Source organism: Chrysemys picta, chromosome 1 (genome assembly GCF_011386835.1).
Source record: "Chrysemys picta bellii isolate R12L10 chromosome 1, ASM1138683v2, whole genome shotgun sequence".
In the NCBI taxonomy this organism is placed as follows: domain Eukaryota; kingdom Metazoa; phylum Chordata; order Testudines; family Emydidae; genus Chrysemys; species Chrysemys picta.
In genome coordinates, this window is record NC_088791.1 from 209,908,822 (window position 1) to 209,924,080 (window position 15,259).

Here is a 15,259-nt window from a genome sequence, read left to right on the forward strand (position 1 = left end):
ATATTTTACCATTACTAATATAGAAGAGGTTCTACCAAGCTATTAACTTATGTTTATAAACAGAAGAAAGAGCAAGTAATATGAATTAATCTTATTTCATTACAGCCACATATGGATAATGAAGATGATCATCTAAAATGTTTTCAGTTGCTAATAATACATGAACACCAGGTTTTGTTCCAATGCGTATCACTAACTAGGATTATTTATTCGATGCTGTGAAAGGCTAACACTTACATCTAAAGCATTAAGAGCACTGTTCATTTAAATTCAGCTAAATACAATGGTAGTGTTATTAATATTAACAAAACAATGCTACTAATTGTCATCTACCTGTAATTAAAATAAATAGCTAACACTGCCAGCATTTGAAACCCTTATGGAACTAACTACTAAGCTTAATACAGAAGAAAGGAGGTATATAACATCTATTGATCTACAGATTTATACTGTAGCAGTCTGGAGCCTAAGGGGCAGAGAGATCCAGAAAATCAAGGATCTTTTTATGAAACATTTCTCTTTTCCATTAACCTCTACAGAAACAACAAGGAGTTCAGTAGCACCTTAAAGACTAACAGATTTATTTGGGCATACGCTTTTGTAAAAAACCCACTTCTTCGGATGCACCTGGTGGGTTTTTTACCCACGAAAGCTTATGCCCAAATAAATCTGTTAGTCTTTAAGGTGCCACCGGACTCCTTGTTGTTTTTGTGGATACAGACTAACACGGCTACCCCGATACCTGATCTTAACCTGATCTAGAAACCTTACTTTGTTAGCAGCCAAAGCAGTCATAATTCAGCCTTAAGGGGCTTGCTTAGGAAAAATGTCAGTGGGTAACTTGTAGAGTATAAGCCTCTCAACTGATTATTATTTTTATAATGGCCTTACAGATTTTTATTTCTTCCTTTGTCCTCCTAACATAATGATGGAACCTAATTGGTGGGCTGGTCAGCTTTGTTCCTCATCTTAACTTCTGAAGATGGCCCAAGTCAGAGTCTAGTGTAGAGAAATGCAGAATCCACTTAGATTATGTTCTAGTGCCTCAGGTGCAGCTGTTTTTTTTTTATTAAATAAATATTAAAGTACTAAAAGTATATACAATGCAGTAATGAGAAGGAACAGGCAACAGTAGTTTAAGACAAAAAATGCATCTAAAATTCCATTGCTTTTGAAACAGGTAAGTGGAGGAGGAGGAGGAAGGGGGAAGAGAGAAAAAGCACACACACTGGGTACGTGTGAATGAGAAGGGAATGTGAAAGAGAATGTGTATGTGTGCCTCTTGTTATAAGAACACAGAAAGCTCCGATCTGATGGCTCTGAAGTAGGGAGGCCAGAGGGGTTGAAGGAAACACTGCTTTTCTCTTCTGTGAGCACCACAGTGGCTATGCCCTATTTCCATAACAATGTGCACAAGTCCCACAAGATATTTGTTTTAATTAGCACATTCATATTAATCACACCAGAAGTACTGAGCTATTTCATTGTATGCTTCATTTCTCCTCTCCTAAAAAAAATAGGCACACACAGTGTAATCCTGAACTCCTCCTTGTCCTCATCAGTATCACCTGAAGAGGATGTCAGGTTTATACAATGTAGTCCCTCACTGACTGTAATATTTACTGATAGGCAAAGAGCACCTATGCCTTACTCCAACTTCTGCTCTTAAAGTGCTTGTGTTTAAAGAAGCTACTGATTTTGAATTTTTATTGATGCTGTGATACCAAAAATTGCCTTTAGAAAGCAGACATTTTTCCTTTATAGCACTCAAAAATAATCATTAAGGCTTCCCTTGTGAGTAAATCAGTAAGATGTTTTTTTCATGTATTACATAGCGCTCTCTTGCTCTCTGACTCATTAAAAGTCTGAGTCAAACTCATTCTTTGTGAAGGCACTAGATTCAAGACCATATTGGTATGTTCCCACGTTTCCATAAAATTTCAATTAAAAAAAATGCTAAAGTATTCTTTGAAAACACACCACATTGGGAAGATCTTGAAATGGCAATTACCCCAGGGCTCAAATGGATAAAATAAAATGGAATTCCATCATTTCTCCACTAAACTTAAGCAGAGGTTAGAGAGTTTAGTAATAAAAAATTCAAAGCAAATTTCCCAGTACACGCAAGATGGTGTCGCCAGGAGGGCTTTGGCTTCCTAGACCACGGGATGCTATTCGAGGAAGGACTGCGAGGCAGAGATGGCGTTCACCTTTCAAGGAGGGGAAAGACCCTATTTGGACACAGACTGGCTAACCTAGTGAGGAGGGCTTTAAACTAGGTTCAATGGGGACCGGTGTGCAAAGTCCACAGGTAAGTGGGGAACATGGAGACCTGGGAGATGGGTCAGAAATAGGAGGGAGCGTGGGCTATAATGGCAGAGAGAAAGGAGGGTCAGGGCAAAACTGGGAGGCAAGATCAAATCAGTATCTTAGATGCCTATATACAAATGCGTAAAGTATGGATAATAAGCGGAAGAACTGGAAGTGCTAATAAATAAATACAACTATGACATTGTTGGCATCACCGAAACTTGGTGGGCTAATACACATGATTGGAATGTTGGTGTGGATGGATACAGCTTGCTCAGGAAGGATAGACAGGAGGAAAAGGGAGGAGGTGTACATTTTTAATATAATTTTTTTTATATTAAAAATGTACACACTTGGACTGAAGTGGAGATGGACATAGGAGACGGAAGTGTTGAGAGTCTCTGGGTTAGGCTAAAAGGGGTAAAAAACGAGGGTGATGTCATGCTAGGAGTCTACTACAGGCCACCTAACCAGGTGGAAGAGGTGGATGAGGCTTTTTTTAAACAACTAACAAAATCATCCAAAGCCCAAGATTTGGTGGTGATGGGGGAACTTCAACTATCCATATATAGGTTGGGAAAATAACACAGCAGGGCACAGACTATCCAACAAATTCTTGGACTGCATTGCAGACAACTTTTTATTTCAGAAGGTTGAAAAAGCTACTGGGGGGAAGCTGTTCTAGACTTGATTTTAACAAATAGGGAGGAACTCGTTGAGAATTTGAAAGTAGAAGGCAGCTTGGGTGAAAGTGATCATGAAATCATAGAGTTTGCAATTCTAAGGAAGGGTAGAAGGGAGAACAGCAAAATAGAGACAATGGATTTCAGGAAGGCAGGTTTTGGTAAGCTCAGAGAGCTGATAGGTAAGGTCCCATGGGAATCAAGACTGAGGGGAAAAACAACTGAGGAGAGTTGGCAGTTTTTCAAAGGGACACTATTAAGGGCCCAAAAGCAAGCTATTCTGCTGGTTAGGAAAGATAGAAAATGTGGCAAAAGACCATCTTGGCTTAACCACGAGATCTTGCATGATCTAAAAAATAAAAAGGAGTCATATAAAAAATGGAAACTAGGACAGATTACAAAGGATGAATATAGGCAAACAACACAGGAATGCAGGGGCAAGATTAGAAAGGCAAAGGCACAAAATGAGCTCAAACTAGCTACAGGAATAAATGGAAACAAGAAGACTTTTTATCAATACATTAGAAGCAAGAGGAAGACCAAAGACAGCGTAGGCCCACTGCTTAGTGAAGAGGGAGAAACAGTAACAGGAAACTTGGAAATGGCAGAGATGCTTAATGACTTCTTTGTTTCGGTCTTCACCGAGAAATGTGAAGGAATGCCTAACATAGTGAATGCTAATGGGAAGGGGGTAGGTTTAGCAGATAAAATAAAAAAAGAACAAGTTAAAAATCACTTAGAAAAGTTAGATGCCTGCAAGTCACCAGGGCCTGATGAAATACATCCTAGAATACTCAAGGAGCTAATAGAGGAGGTATCTGAGCCTCTGGCTATTATCTTTGGAAAATCATGGGAGACGGGAGAGATTCCAGAAGACTGGAAAAGGGAAAAATAGTGCCCATCTATAAAAAGGGAAATAAAAACAACCCAGGAAACTACAGACCAGTTAGTTTAACTTCTGTACCAGGGAAGATAATGGAGCAAGTAATTAAGAAAATCATCTGCAAACACTTGGAAGGTAGTAAGGTGATAGGGAACAGCCAGCATGGATTTGTAAAGAACAAATCATGTCAAACCAATCTGATAGCTTTCTTTGATAGGATAATGAGTCTTGTGGATAAGGGAGAAGTGGTGGATGTGGTATACCTAGACTTTAGTAAGGCATTTCATACGGTCTTGCATGATATTCTTATCGATAAACTAAATACAATTTAGATGGGGCTACTATAAGGTGGGTGCATAACTGGCTGGATAACCGTACTCAGAGAGTTGTTATTAATGGTTCCCAATTCTGCTGGAAAGGCATAACGAGTGGGGTTCCGCAGGGGTCTGTTTTGAGACCAGCTCTGTTCAATATCTTCATCAACGACTTAGATATTGGCATAGAAAGTACGCTTATTAAGTTTGCGGATGATACCAAACTGGGAGGGATTGCAACTGCTTTAGAGGACAGGGTCATAATTCAAAATGATCTGGACAAACTGGAGAAATGGTCTGAGTTAAACAGGATGAAGTTTAACAAAGAGAAATGCAAAGTGCTCCACTTAGGAAGAAAAAAATCAGTTTCACATATACAGAATGGGAAGAGACTGTCTAGGAAGGAGTACGGCAGAAAGGGATCTAGGGGTTATAGTGGACCACAAGCTAAATACGAGTCAATGGTGTGATGCTGTTGCAAAAAAAGCAAACGTGATTCTGGGATGTATTAACACGTGTTTTGTGAGCAAGACATGAGAAGTCATTCTTCCGCTCTACTCTGCTCAGGCCTCAACTGGAGTATAGTGTCCAGTTCTGGGCACCGCATTTCAAGAAAGAGGAGAAATTGGAAAGGGTCCAGAGAAGAGCAACAAGAATGATTAAAGGTCTTGAGAACATGACCTATGAAGGCAGGCTGAAATAATTGGGTTTGTTTAGTTTGGAAAAGAGAAGACTGAGCATGTGTATGAGATTGGAGGTAACATGCACTCAAATATTATTGTACATAGATATTACATATTGTGCGGAAAGATACGATTACTGAAAGCAATGCGCCATATAAAAAGGAATTTTAATGGAAAGCTGCTTTTGGGAATTACACTTACACCTGGGACATTTGCAAAAGCACCACAGCTAACTTTAACTACAGCATCAATCAAGAAGCTAAGACACTATGCACAGTCTGCATGGTGAGTCAAAGTATGGAATTACAGCCACTTGTAACTGGCCTGAATTTCACCCCAGTATGTACATAGTGCCCAAATGTGTAAAATACAGAGTTCAGTAATTTGACAATGTTTGTGTCAGTCACAAGAACATTTCACCAAAGGTCCCTGTGATAGAGAAATCACCACAGAAGAAAAGCTGGCTCAGAGAGGCAGAAAAAAGTTAAACTAGAAAGTTATCCTAATACCACCAAATCCCTTCCCTAAGGAAGTTCCACATGGATTCCTCAGATAGAGGAGGAGGAGAAACCCAGTGGTAGGATGCACAACGTGGAGTTGGTTCCCTCCATTCTTCTACCAACTACACCACAGAGATAGAAACATTAACCCTTTAATACCTTAGGATAAAACTCCTCTTTAAAGACTACCTCCTCTGGTCTCAGGAGAAGATATCAGTGCCTGCTTTTTTGCTGGGAGAGACCTTCTTGATCCACTTGAGTGAGATCAAAGGACTGCAAATTTAAAACCTCACTTAGTATCACATGCTGGCAGAAATGTAGTGCTGCAGTCTCGAACATCAATACCAATTTCTGGGGAGTTTATTATTTCTCTTCCACTTTCCCATTATGGGTGGATGGTGCTCATATCACCTTGCTTTCCTAGTAACCAGGAGGGAGCTAAAGCAGGAATACTGTTTTAATGGTTTAAATAGAAAGGAAACAGACAGGAGAGTAAACATGAATTGGCAGAGGATCTGACTGAAGCCAGATGGTCATAAAAATGGTCTCTATTGCCTGGCCAAAGCAGTTCAAGCCAGAGTGCCTATGCAAAAATGGGTTCTTATGAAGGAGTATTTACTACCTGGTTTGTTACATACAGAGGTACTGGAACAACTGTACAACTGGGACATCCTATACAGTGAGTCAATCCACTTTTTATATAACTTAAATGAAAAACACTAATTTTGGAAATAAAGTAGTTTGCTGTGTGGCCTCTCTATCTCCTTCCCGTCCAAGTGCTGAAGCAATATGAGTACAAACAATAGTTCCCAACCTACAGTTGAACTGTGAAAGTTTCTGTACCTTTGTGTCATATGCTAAACTAGCTTCTTTTGTTAAATAGTTAGTACAATACATCAAGCAAATTACCAATTGTTATATAATCAGTGAAGAAGGGGATACATTAATATTTTGACCTAACTGGAACAATTTGTTCTTCTCTGCATAGGGTGATACTTTTTGGTCTCTCATGTTCCATTACATTATCTCTTAGGGCTTGTCTATACTTACCGCGCTGGTTCGGCGGCAGGCAATCGAACTTCTGGGTTCGATTTATTGCGTCTAGTCTGGACGGATAAATCGAACTCAGAAGTGCTCCCCGTCGACTCCGGTAATCCTGCTCGCCGCGAGGAGTACGCGGAGTCGACGGGGGAGCCTGCCTGCCGGGTCTGGACGGCGGTAAGTTCGAACTAAGGTATGTCGACTTCAGCTACGTTATTCACGTAGCTGAAGTTGCGTACCTTAGTTCGATTTGGGGGTTTAGTGTAGACCAAGCCTTAGAGTTGTCAATAGAGGACAGTATTTATTTTGAATATTCTGGGGACAAAAATATGGATATAAAGAAGATGCCTATGGAATCCTTCCCATACCTCTTTCTGAAACCTAAAATTAGAGGAGAGTGAGCATATTAGGCTTCCTCCTAATATTTCAAAAGAAAAAAAAAAATCAAGCATTTCTGCATAGGCCACCTCAGGTTCTACGTAGTATCCAGATACCATCACTCTAAACCCCAGGAAGTTTGTGATTGCCCTCACAGCTGCTCTGAGACCACTTTAAAATGAATATATAACCTATCCTTAGTGATGCTTATGACCACCTATTGTTTGATACATTCAACACATTTTTAGACACTCATTTTCCTAGATTGATTTGGTAATTCACAGGCCTGTTATTCTCTTCCTTTGGAAGTAGGACTAGAGAGGGGGAAATCAATCGCTCTTGGATGGTATGAAGCCCTACAAATCAAATTAAAAACTGTTCTGCATTTCCTGTGTACATCTAGGACTGGAAATGGAAATACCAGAGTCCTGTGAAAACACTTGTTTTGTGGTAGTCCCTTCCCTACTGGCAAATAAGAAACTACTGGGGGGATGGAGAAGACAGGGAAATAAATAACCCTGATCTTAATGAGGATTAAACTCTGAGTTTTTATAATAATGGAAAAATCCTGAAGTTCTTAATAGAGATTTTACACAAGTAAAATGCATATAAGAATTACAGCATTTGACTCAATAAATGATATTTTATAATTTGTGTGTGTCTTCCATCCAAGGATCTCAAAGTGCCTCCCAATAGTTAATACATTTAACCTCACAACATTCTCTTTGAGATGTTATTTTATCTCCATTTTACTTATTGGGGAACAGGAAAGTTAAGTGAATGTCCCAAGATGCCATTCTTCTTACATGAACATTCTAAATGATATATTACAGATGTGCCTGAAGATGCTGTAAATTTTAAAATACGTCAGAGCTAGAAATAGAGAATTGTTGAAAAAGAAATTCCAGGTAAATTAGGATACCAACACAAGCATATTACTGCTTTCCATATTTTGTGGTATGGCCCAGTCAGAATGTGACATGTTTGAGAAGTCAGACTGGGGCATTTTATTGCAGTGTAGATATACTGTAACTACATGCATATGAACCTACATTCTTTGTCTCTCCCTCTGCAAATGGGTCAGAGATGTAAAATAAATAGGCTGTAGGATCTTCAGCTGCCCCCATGAGAAGAGCATCATGAGTGTGAGGCACAGAAGGGTGCTGGAAACCATGATGACATCTTTTCATTCCTTAGCTAGTGGTTATCAACACCTTGCTGCTGTTTATAATTCTCAGAAGGTTGACTCATCCAGTGTGTCTGGAAATGAAAATCCAAATCCATGTAGATTGTGAACAGCAGTAATAAGAATGGAGAAGGCATACCTAAGTGGACAGGTTCAAGTGATTTTACCTAACTGGGGCTGTGCAAAACATGTCCATTTCTTGAGCTTTGACAACATACCAGTGGGTTAGCTTTTCACATTCTAATCTAATGAGACATCCTAAAATACACCCTGTGGTAAATACAGAAAAACTCATATGGTTACTTCCTAGGCACGGTGTTATTAAGCATTGGCTTAAAGCCTAGTCACAAGATTGTATAATAAAAATAAGTGAATAAAGAAACTACTCTACCAAAAAGCACTTAAAATCTCAGTGAGTGTGAAGCTTAATCTAGTTTATCCTTTACTTGCCAGCCTACTACTCCAGCTAATGTACTTCAGTCAGAAATCCCTTGACAAACCTGAGACTGAAAGCATAGTAAGAGCTTGTACATTTTATATTCATTAAACATTTTGATATATTTTTATTTATTGTATTCCCCTTCTGCTTTGTTTTAAATGTTTGGACGCTAAAAACAATTTAGACTATATGCCTCCTTTTTTTTTTAATCTCTTGCCATATTTATTTAGCTAAAAGCATCCTATTCCTGACACTGCCCTGATCAGTCTAAAAATTACAGTGTAATACCAGCAGAGGAGATACTACTTTTTGGTCTTTTCTGCCATCTCTGATGGCATTTTATATAAAAATTAAAGGTCTTCTGGAATTTTTTTTTAAGAGAGTAGAGAATAACATTAGTGGCCTGGCCAACATTCATTATTCTTAGGTATCCAATTTGTAGAATAGTGGCAGAATAAAGATCCCAGAAACTCTCTACTTCAAGACCTTCTCCACAGGGTTAGCTTTATTTAAATAACAGAAGGTACAACTAGAGCTGGGTGAATAATTCAGTTCACTGGCAGTTAAAAAAAAATTAAATCATTTTTGGTTAACCCCACACCAAATATGTTCAACATTTCCTTTTGCTTTTGAGCATTTTTCATTATTTTTTTTAAATAATAAAAATAGAGATAATTTCAAATCAAAAAGTCCATGAATCAAAAAGTTGAAATGTTTCATTTTGGAATTTGGGGTTTTTTCCATCAAAACAATTTGCCAAAATTAACACAAATTTTCATAAATGTTAGGTTGACTCAAACCTGCATTTTTCACCAAAAAGGTTTCAGTTGAAAGATTTTGCCCAGCTCTAGAAATAACCTAGGCCTAGTAAACTCAAAATACAAATTATCTGAAGCTTTCCCAGCTTCTTCTGTTTAGTAGACCTTCCTGGATATTATTCACAGTCCTCACACTCACTTCTTCCATAGCTTCTTAGCTCTCCCCACTTGAGTCTTCTTCCAAGCCAGCTCTGCTTCCCACCATCATCTGCCTCTCAGGCCTTCTGCTGGACTAGTGTGAAACACCAACTCCCAGGTCTTTCCTGGCACCTGAGTCTCTCCCTCATAAAGGTCAGCTGCCTGTATTTATAGCAGGCACCATTTGTAACCTGCAGTCATGTGACCCCCCCACACCCTCCCAGGGTATATCTACACTACAATAAAATGCCCCTGGCATGGCTGTGGTTAGGCCCTGGTCAGCTGACTCAGGCTAACAGTGCTTAGTTTGTGAGGCTATAAAATTGCTGTGTAGGTATTTGGGCTCAGGCTAGAATCCAGGCTCTGAGACCCTCTGCCTTTCCAGGGTCTCAGATCCCTGGCTTTAGTCTGAGCCCTAAAGTCTACATTGCTATTTTTAGAAGGATGTGTCTGTCTTTATTTCTCCTCTTCTTCTTCTTCTTTTTTTTTTTAAAGGGGTTGTTTGTTTATTTTTAAATCAGGCGTATGGTGAGAAATTAGCTTCAACCACAGTTCTGGAGCAACTACCACTACTCCATAATATCAAAGTTATCTGTGCAACTTCTCTTTTTTAGTCTTTCTGGAAGAGACAAATAACTATAATATATTTCTGTTTCCAATTACTGAAAGAAAAAGGGGCAACACGATAACACTGAGATCTTAACTGATGATGCAGTATGCCAATTAAATATGTAGGGAAGGCTTGGCTGAGGTGTATTTAAATAAAGTGTTGTTGATGCCACATTCAAAGTTTTAGGGGGGAAATGGATACAACACTCTTTCTGAATTATAAGCATTTTTTGTTGGTTAGACTTCATGAATGAAATCCTAACCACGTTGAAATCAATGGCAAAACTCCCATTGACTTCAGTAGGGCCAGGTTCATCCTACATATGTGCATGATTAGTGGTAGATATGTCATTCTCTCATTGTTATTATGAAACCATATGCATGAAAACAACATTTGATTCTCACAAATTCATCTACTCCTACTTTTAAGACCCACATTAAGTTATAATCCTCCTTTGGTTGCACCATACAAATGTCCACAGTAGCCCAATTGTGATGTCTCATAATAATAATGAAACAGCAGTTGGAACAGTTGAATTCTTAAACAAAGATCATATTCTCATGCAAATATACTTAGACATAAAGGACAAGAGGACAGAAATATGGAATGCTGAGTATATGTTATTTTGTATGTGTATATACTTTGCATACATATATATGAAGTATTTGCAGACTTGTTTCTAAATATTTTGTCTGGTTTTTAACTGAGAATTGTGGATGAGTGTTGGAAAGGAAATCCATAGCCACAAAGGGGTTGCATGCATAACTGATTCAGGTTTAGGAATAAAGAACAGAACTCAAAAGTATTTTCAGATATATGTAATGTAAAAGGAAGCCTCTGTTTTAACGTGTGAGATATTTTATACAGAAAAATATTATCCTGAGCATGATTCAGCATGACAGCAATCAGACAGAGAACTAAGCAATCCAATCTATTCCTATGGAAAGAAAATAGTTTTAAAACCAAAGTAATCTTCACATGATAATAAATGCTCACAGAAAAACAGAGTATGAAATACATTTTCCTGTTTTGATATGTGTTCTTTTTCTTCTGTAAATATTTCTGAATGAATAATAATGATTGCTCTGCTACACTTTAAAGTTGGGCAGGAGGGAAAACAGAAGTTCATTTTATTTTGCTGTTCCTTTTTACAACTGAGGGTTGCAACTAGTATCAACCATGGGAAGAGGAAGAGGAACATAAATATTGGATTCTTCCTGGTTCCTGCAGCCTATCCCTGCAAAGTTAAGCCAAACTACTCGGTGGTGACTTATTTCCTGAAGATGCTACTTTTGGAAGGTGAGCCTTCTGAGACAAACATACTTCTTGCATGAGTAATTCTACTGTAATTTGTGGCAGAAGGGCCATTTCCCAAGTTCATACTATTAGCTGATACTGTATCATGAGCAGCAAAATATCCATCACCTATATCGCTGTACTCAAATTTTTCCGGAGATTGTTAAAACCACCTGTAGAATTCAGAATATTGAGTAATAACATGTGCTATCTAGGGAGAGCCAGAGTCATTAAAATCTTCACCTGGCTTCACACCAGTGTCCTGCTTGAGGCTATACAAACCCATTAAAAATCCATTTTCCAAACAGCTTACTTTTTCAGAAATTTGGCCCAAAGTTACCACAAAATAACTCATTGCTTTACCCATAGAAACTATGTAGTAATGATTATCTTCCTTGCCAGTCACCTTCACTCTTTTAAGCTGCTGAGCTCTTCTTAAGGCAGAAACTCCTCATCCTGATCTCCAAAAGCCAGTGCAGATTCACTTTTAATTACATTTCATTGCTAAAGTTTCCTTCTCAGCAGGGTCCAGGCTTTTGGCAGTTCAGTTCACATTACTATTTTCTACCTTGACTCCCGTGAGTGACTCCAGGCTTCATCTCATGCCTCATCAATGCTCTGCCTGGAACATTGTTCCTGACCCTGTGAATCCTGCAGCCACACCCTCCTCCTCTAAACCCCCTCATAAAAAATGACCTCTCTTTCCAATAGTCGTCTCTCTCTGATTCTCTCAAGCAACATTTCTCAAGGCTGCTATAAAATAAAAAAGGAAGAGTAGAAAAGCAGGATGGAAGAGAGGAAATGAGGGAAACAATACAGGTTAAGGAGTACTGGAAGATAAAAGTGGAACCAGCAAGGGAAAAATAAAAGAGGCAAGAACAGATATCCTTAACACTTCTCTAGAGCTATGGCAGGGAGCTAGGGAGTCAGTGGATTTATTAAGAGCAAAGAATGGAGTTTCTTGTTCAAAAAGCTTCACTGAGGACTCATCTTTTTTTTTCTGATGGAGTGCTCTCTGTAAAGATCTGTCCTAGTCATAGACCTGGGTTTCTAGTTAATTCAGAGATGTCTTCATGATGATTAATATACATGTAAATATTTTATCTTTCAAGAGATTCTGAGTCTGGCCAGGTGCTGCAGAGACTAATGGATTGTTGCTGGGGTTTTTTTTTTTAATACAAGCCAGATAATTTATTGTATTCCAGAATGTCTAGCATTAGTGCCTAGCTTAGTGACAAGGTGGGAGAGGGGATATATTTTATTGGACCAACTTATAACTTTTAATCCATTGATTAAGACACTCGTGTGGGATGCAGGAGACACTCCTGATTCGTAGGTGAATGCCCTATCAGATTATTGGAATTCTGGGTCTGTCTCAGTCTCTGCTATTGAAGCTGTTCCACTTTGTATAAATAATTTTTGAAAGAATGACTTGAACTTGTGTCTCCACCATCCCAGGCAAGTCTCTAACCATTAGGATATAAAGCCATTCTTCCTTTCTGGCCCAATGACTGTTGAAGTATTTTATACAAAATGGAATAGCTTCAACAGAACAGATTGAGAGAATATCACAGAATACCTTTTAGCCCAGTGGTCAGGGCACTCACTTTGGAGGAGTTACCCAAGTCCCTGCTCCAGAATAGGAATCTGAACCTTTGTCTCCAACATCCCCAGTGAATACCCTAATCACTGAGCTAAACATTAGAAAGGAGGTACCCTCCAAAAAAAATCCGGCATTTTTTGGCATATAAACTATTACTTGGAAATAATTTCACCTTGTTCTAGTTATGTGTCTTGGTATATATTTGTGTAGCATACTGCAGATGGTTATATTTGTCCTCTACTGTATTGACACATATAACAGTGCTGATTCTGGCTACCAAATCAATTTGTGATTTTATGCCATACCAGACACAAGTGTGTCTTTTCAAAGGTCATCAGACTGCTTGCCACAGGAAGAACTGCCTTTTATGGATTCTTTGTGGCTCGTATGTAGATCATCAGTTCCATCCACTGTGTTGGGTGGAGCAGCCTACAGCACATGCTTCTTAGACTACACTGCATACTTGCTGTGCTACTGGCACCCTTCATCACTGGAGTGGATTTTCTTCCTTTGGCTACTGTACAATTTTACACTACATGTTGTGCTGAGTTGCTAGAGTTTGGTCTACAGAACTAATAATCTAGTATATCTGGCAAAGTTGAAAGGTGTTAGTGGGACTAGTAACCTCAAAATACAGGTCATCCCACATCCGTTCACCAGCAACCCACCTGTTATTGGGGAGGCGGTACAGACTACTCTATAATTAAAGGGACTAACTCTTTCCATTATAAACAAGGCTCTACCAAATCCACGGTTCACTTGGGTCAATTTCATGGCCACAGGGTCTTAAAAGTGGTCAATTTCAGATGTCTACATCTGAAATTTCATGGTGTTGTAACTGTGGGGGGTCCTGATCCAAAAGGGGATCATGGGCGGGGGTCCCAAAGCTGTTGTAGGGGAGTTGCAGGATTGCCATAGTCACTTCTGTCCTGCCTTCCGAGCCCAACTCTGAAGGCAGCAGCTGCGGAGTTTCCTGCAGCTGGTGGAGGCTCCCATCTCCCGAGTGCTGCTGGGAGCGCCCCAGCCTGGGGCTCCTAGCTGCTAGTCAGGGTCAGTGGTGGAGTATTCTATGGGCCAATTTGAAAAATGGGTGCCACGGCCCTGGCAGGAGCTGCGAGGGGCAGCAGCCCTGAGCTCGGGCACCCTGAGCCCCAGCTGGAGCCATGGGGAAAGGGGAAGCCTGGAGCTCGGGCAGGAGCTGCAGGGAGCGAAAGCCCCAACTCCCGCTTGACCCATGGGGGGGTGATAGCTCCCAGGCCAGTTGCCCTGAGCTCTTAGAAGGAGCTGCAGGGGGTGCAAGGAGCCCCGGGGGCAGCAGCAGCCCTGAAGCTCGGGCATCCCAAGCCCGGGGAGGGGGGGGAGAGAAAGTTTGGGGGGGGGAGGGGCAGCCCCGAGCTGGGGCAGGAGCTAGCAGGGGGTGGCAGCAGGTGGAAGCCCTGGTGCTAGGGTGCCCTAAGCCCGTGAAGAAGCCTCAGGGGGAGGGCAGAAGCTCCGGAACTAGGATGCCCTGAGCCACAGGAGAAGCCACGGGAAGCAGCAGGCACAAGCCTGGGTGCCCCAAACCCCAGCCAGAGCCGTGGGGGGTGGCAGCCCGGAGCACAGCTCTGGGGTTGCTGCAGCGCAGAAATGAAGGTGGTACCACCTTCACTTCTTTCACTTCTGCGCCGCCTGTGGAGGTGGGTCTGATCTCCCCCATAACAGCCATGCAGGGGAAAGACAAATCCTGTTCCTCTCCAGCCCGACTGATTTCGGGGAGATCAGATTTTAAAGGGAAGGGCTTTTTTCATGGTCCGTCACATGTTTTTCACAGCTGTTAAATTGGTGGGGCCCTAATTATAAAAAAACTTCTTACGGCTTCTTTTTTTTTGAGAGAGAGAGAGAGAGAGAGAGAGAGAGAGAGAGGGGCTCTAAGACTTCTATTGTTTGCAGAAGTCCTTTGAAATTTGGCAAAGAGGAAGCCCTCTGCTAGAGAAGTGCCTTTTCTTTGTAACATGAAATTCCAAATCAGGTTTTGCAAACAGTTGCAAATCACTATTCTCTTCTTTTGATTGAACACCTCTGGAAAAATTTGGCACTGGGAATGCCCAGGGTCACAAAGAGGTGGCGGGGGGGGGGAGGAGGGAGGGGGATAAAATCAGCAACTGAGTCCCAACATCCTTCTCCCCACCTGGGAATTGAAGCGCCAGGTTGGGTGCTGTGCAGAGCGAGCTGACCTCACATTCACCCTGCAGAGGGTGGGCTCAGCTCCCCAGGGTTGCAGCACTACCTGGTTTTGATGCAACCATCCCTCCTTTGATGGGGGGGGGGGGAGACTGGTTAATACCTGAGTGGCACTACAACCCCACATGCCAGGTAACAACACCACCCATTCAAATTC

General features: G+C 40.7%; 1 protein-coding gene across 5 annotated transcripts in view; it reads right to left on the reverse strand.

Annotated features, from left to right (window-relative positions):
* Window positions 1-15,259, reverse strand: part of IL1RAPL1 (interleukin 1 receptor accessory protein like 1) — a 1,133,236-nt gene that overhangs the window by 445,486 nt on the left and 672,491 nt on the right. The window contains exon 1 of one of the 5 annotated variants that reach the window (XM_065591113.1): window positions 9,375-9,515. The exons of the other annotated variants lie outside the window; for them this stretch is intronic. The gene's annotated coding sequence lies outside the window, so the exon portion shown is untranslated. Of the gene's footprint in view, window positions 1-9,374; window positions 9,516-15,259 lie in introns of those variants that run through there. 5 annotated transcript variants of the gene reach the window in all.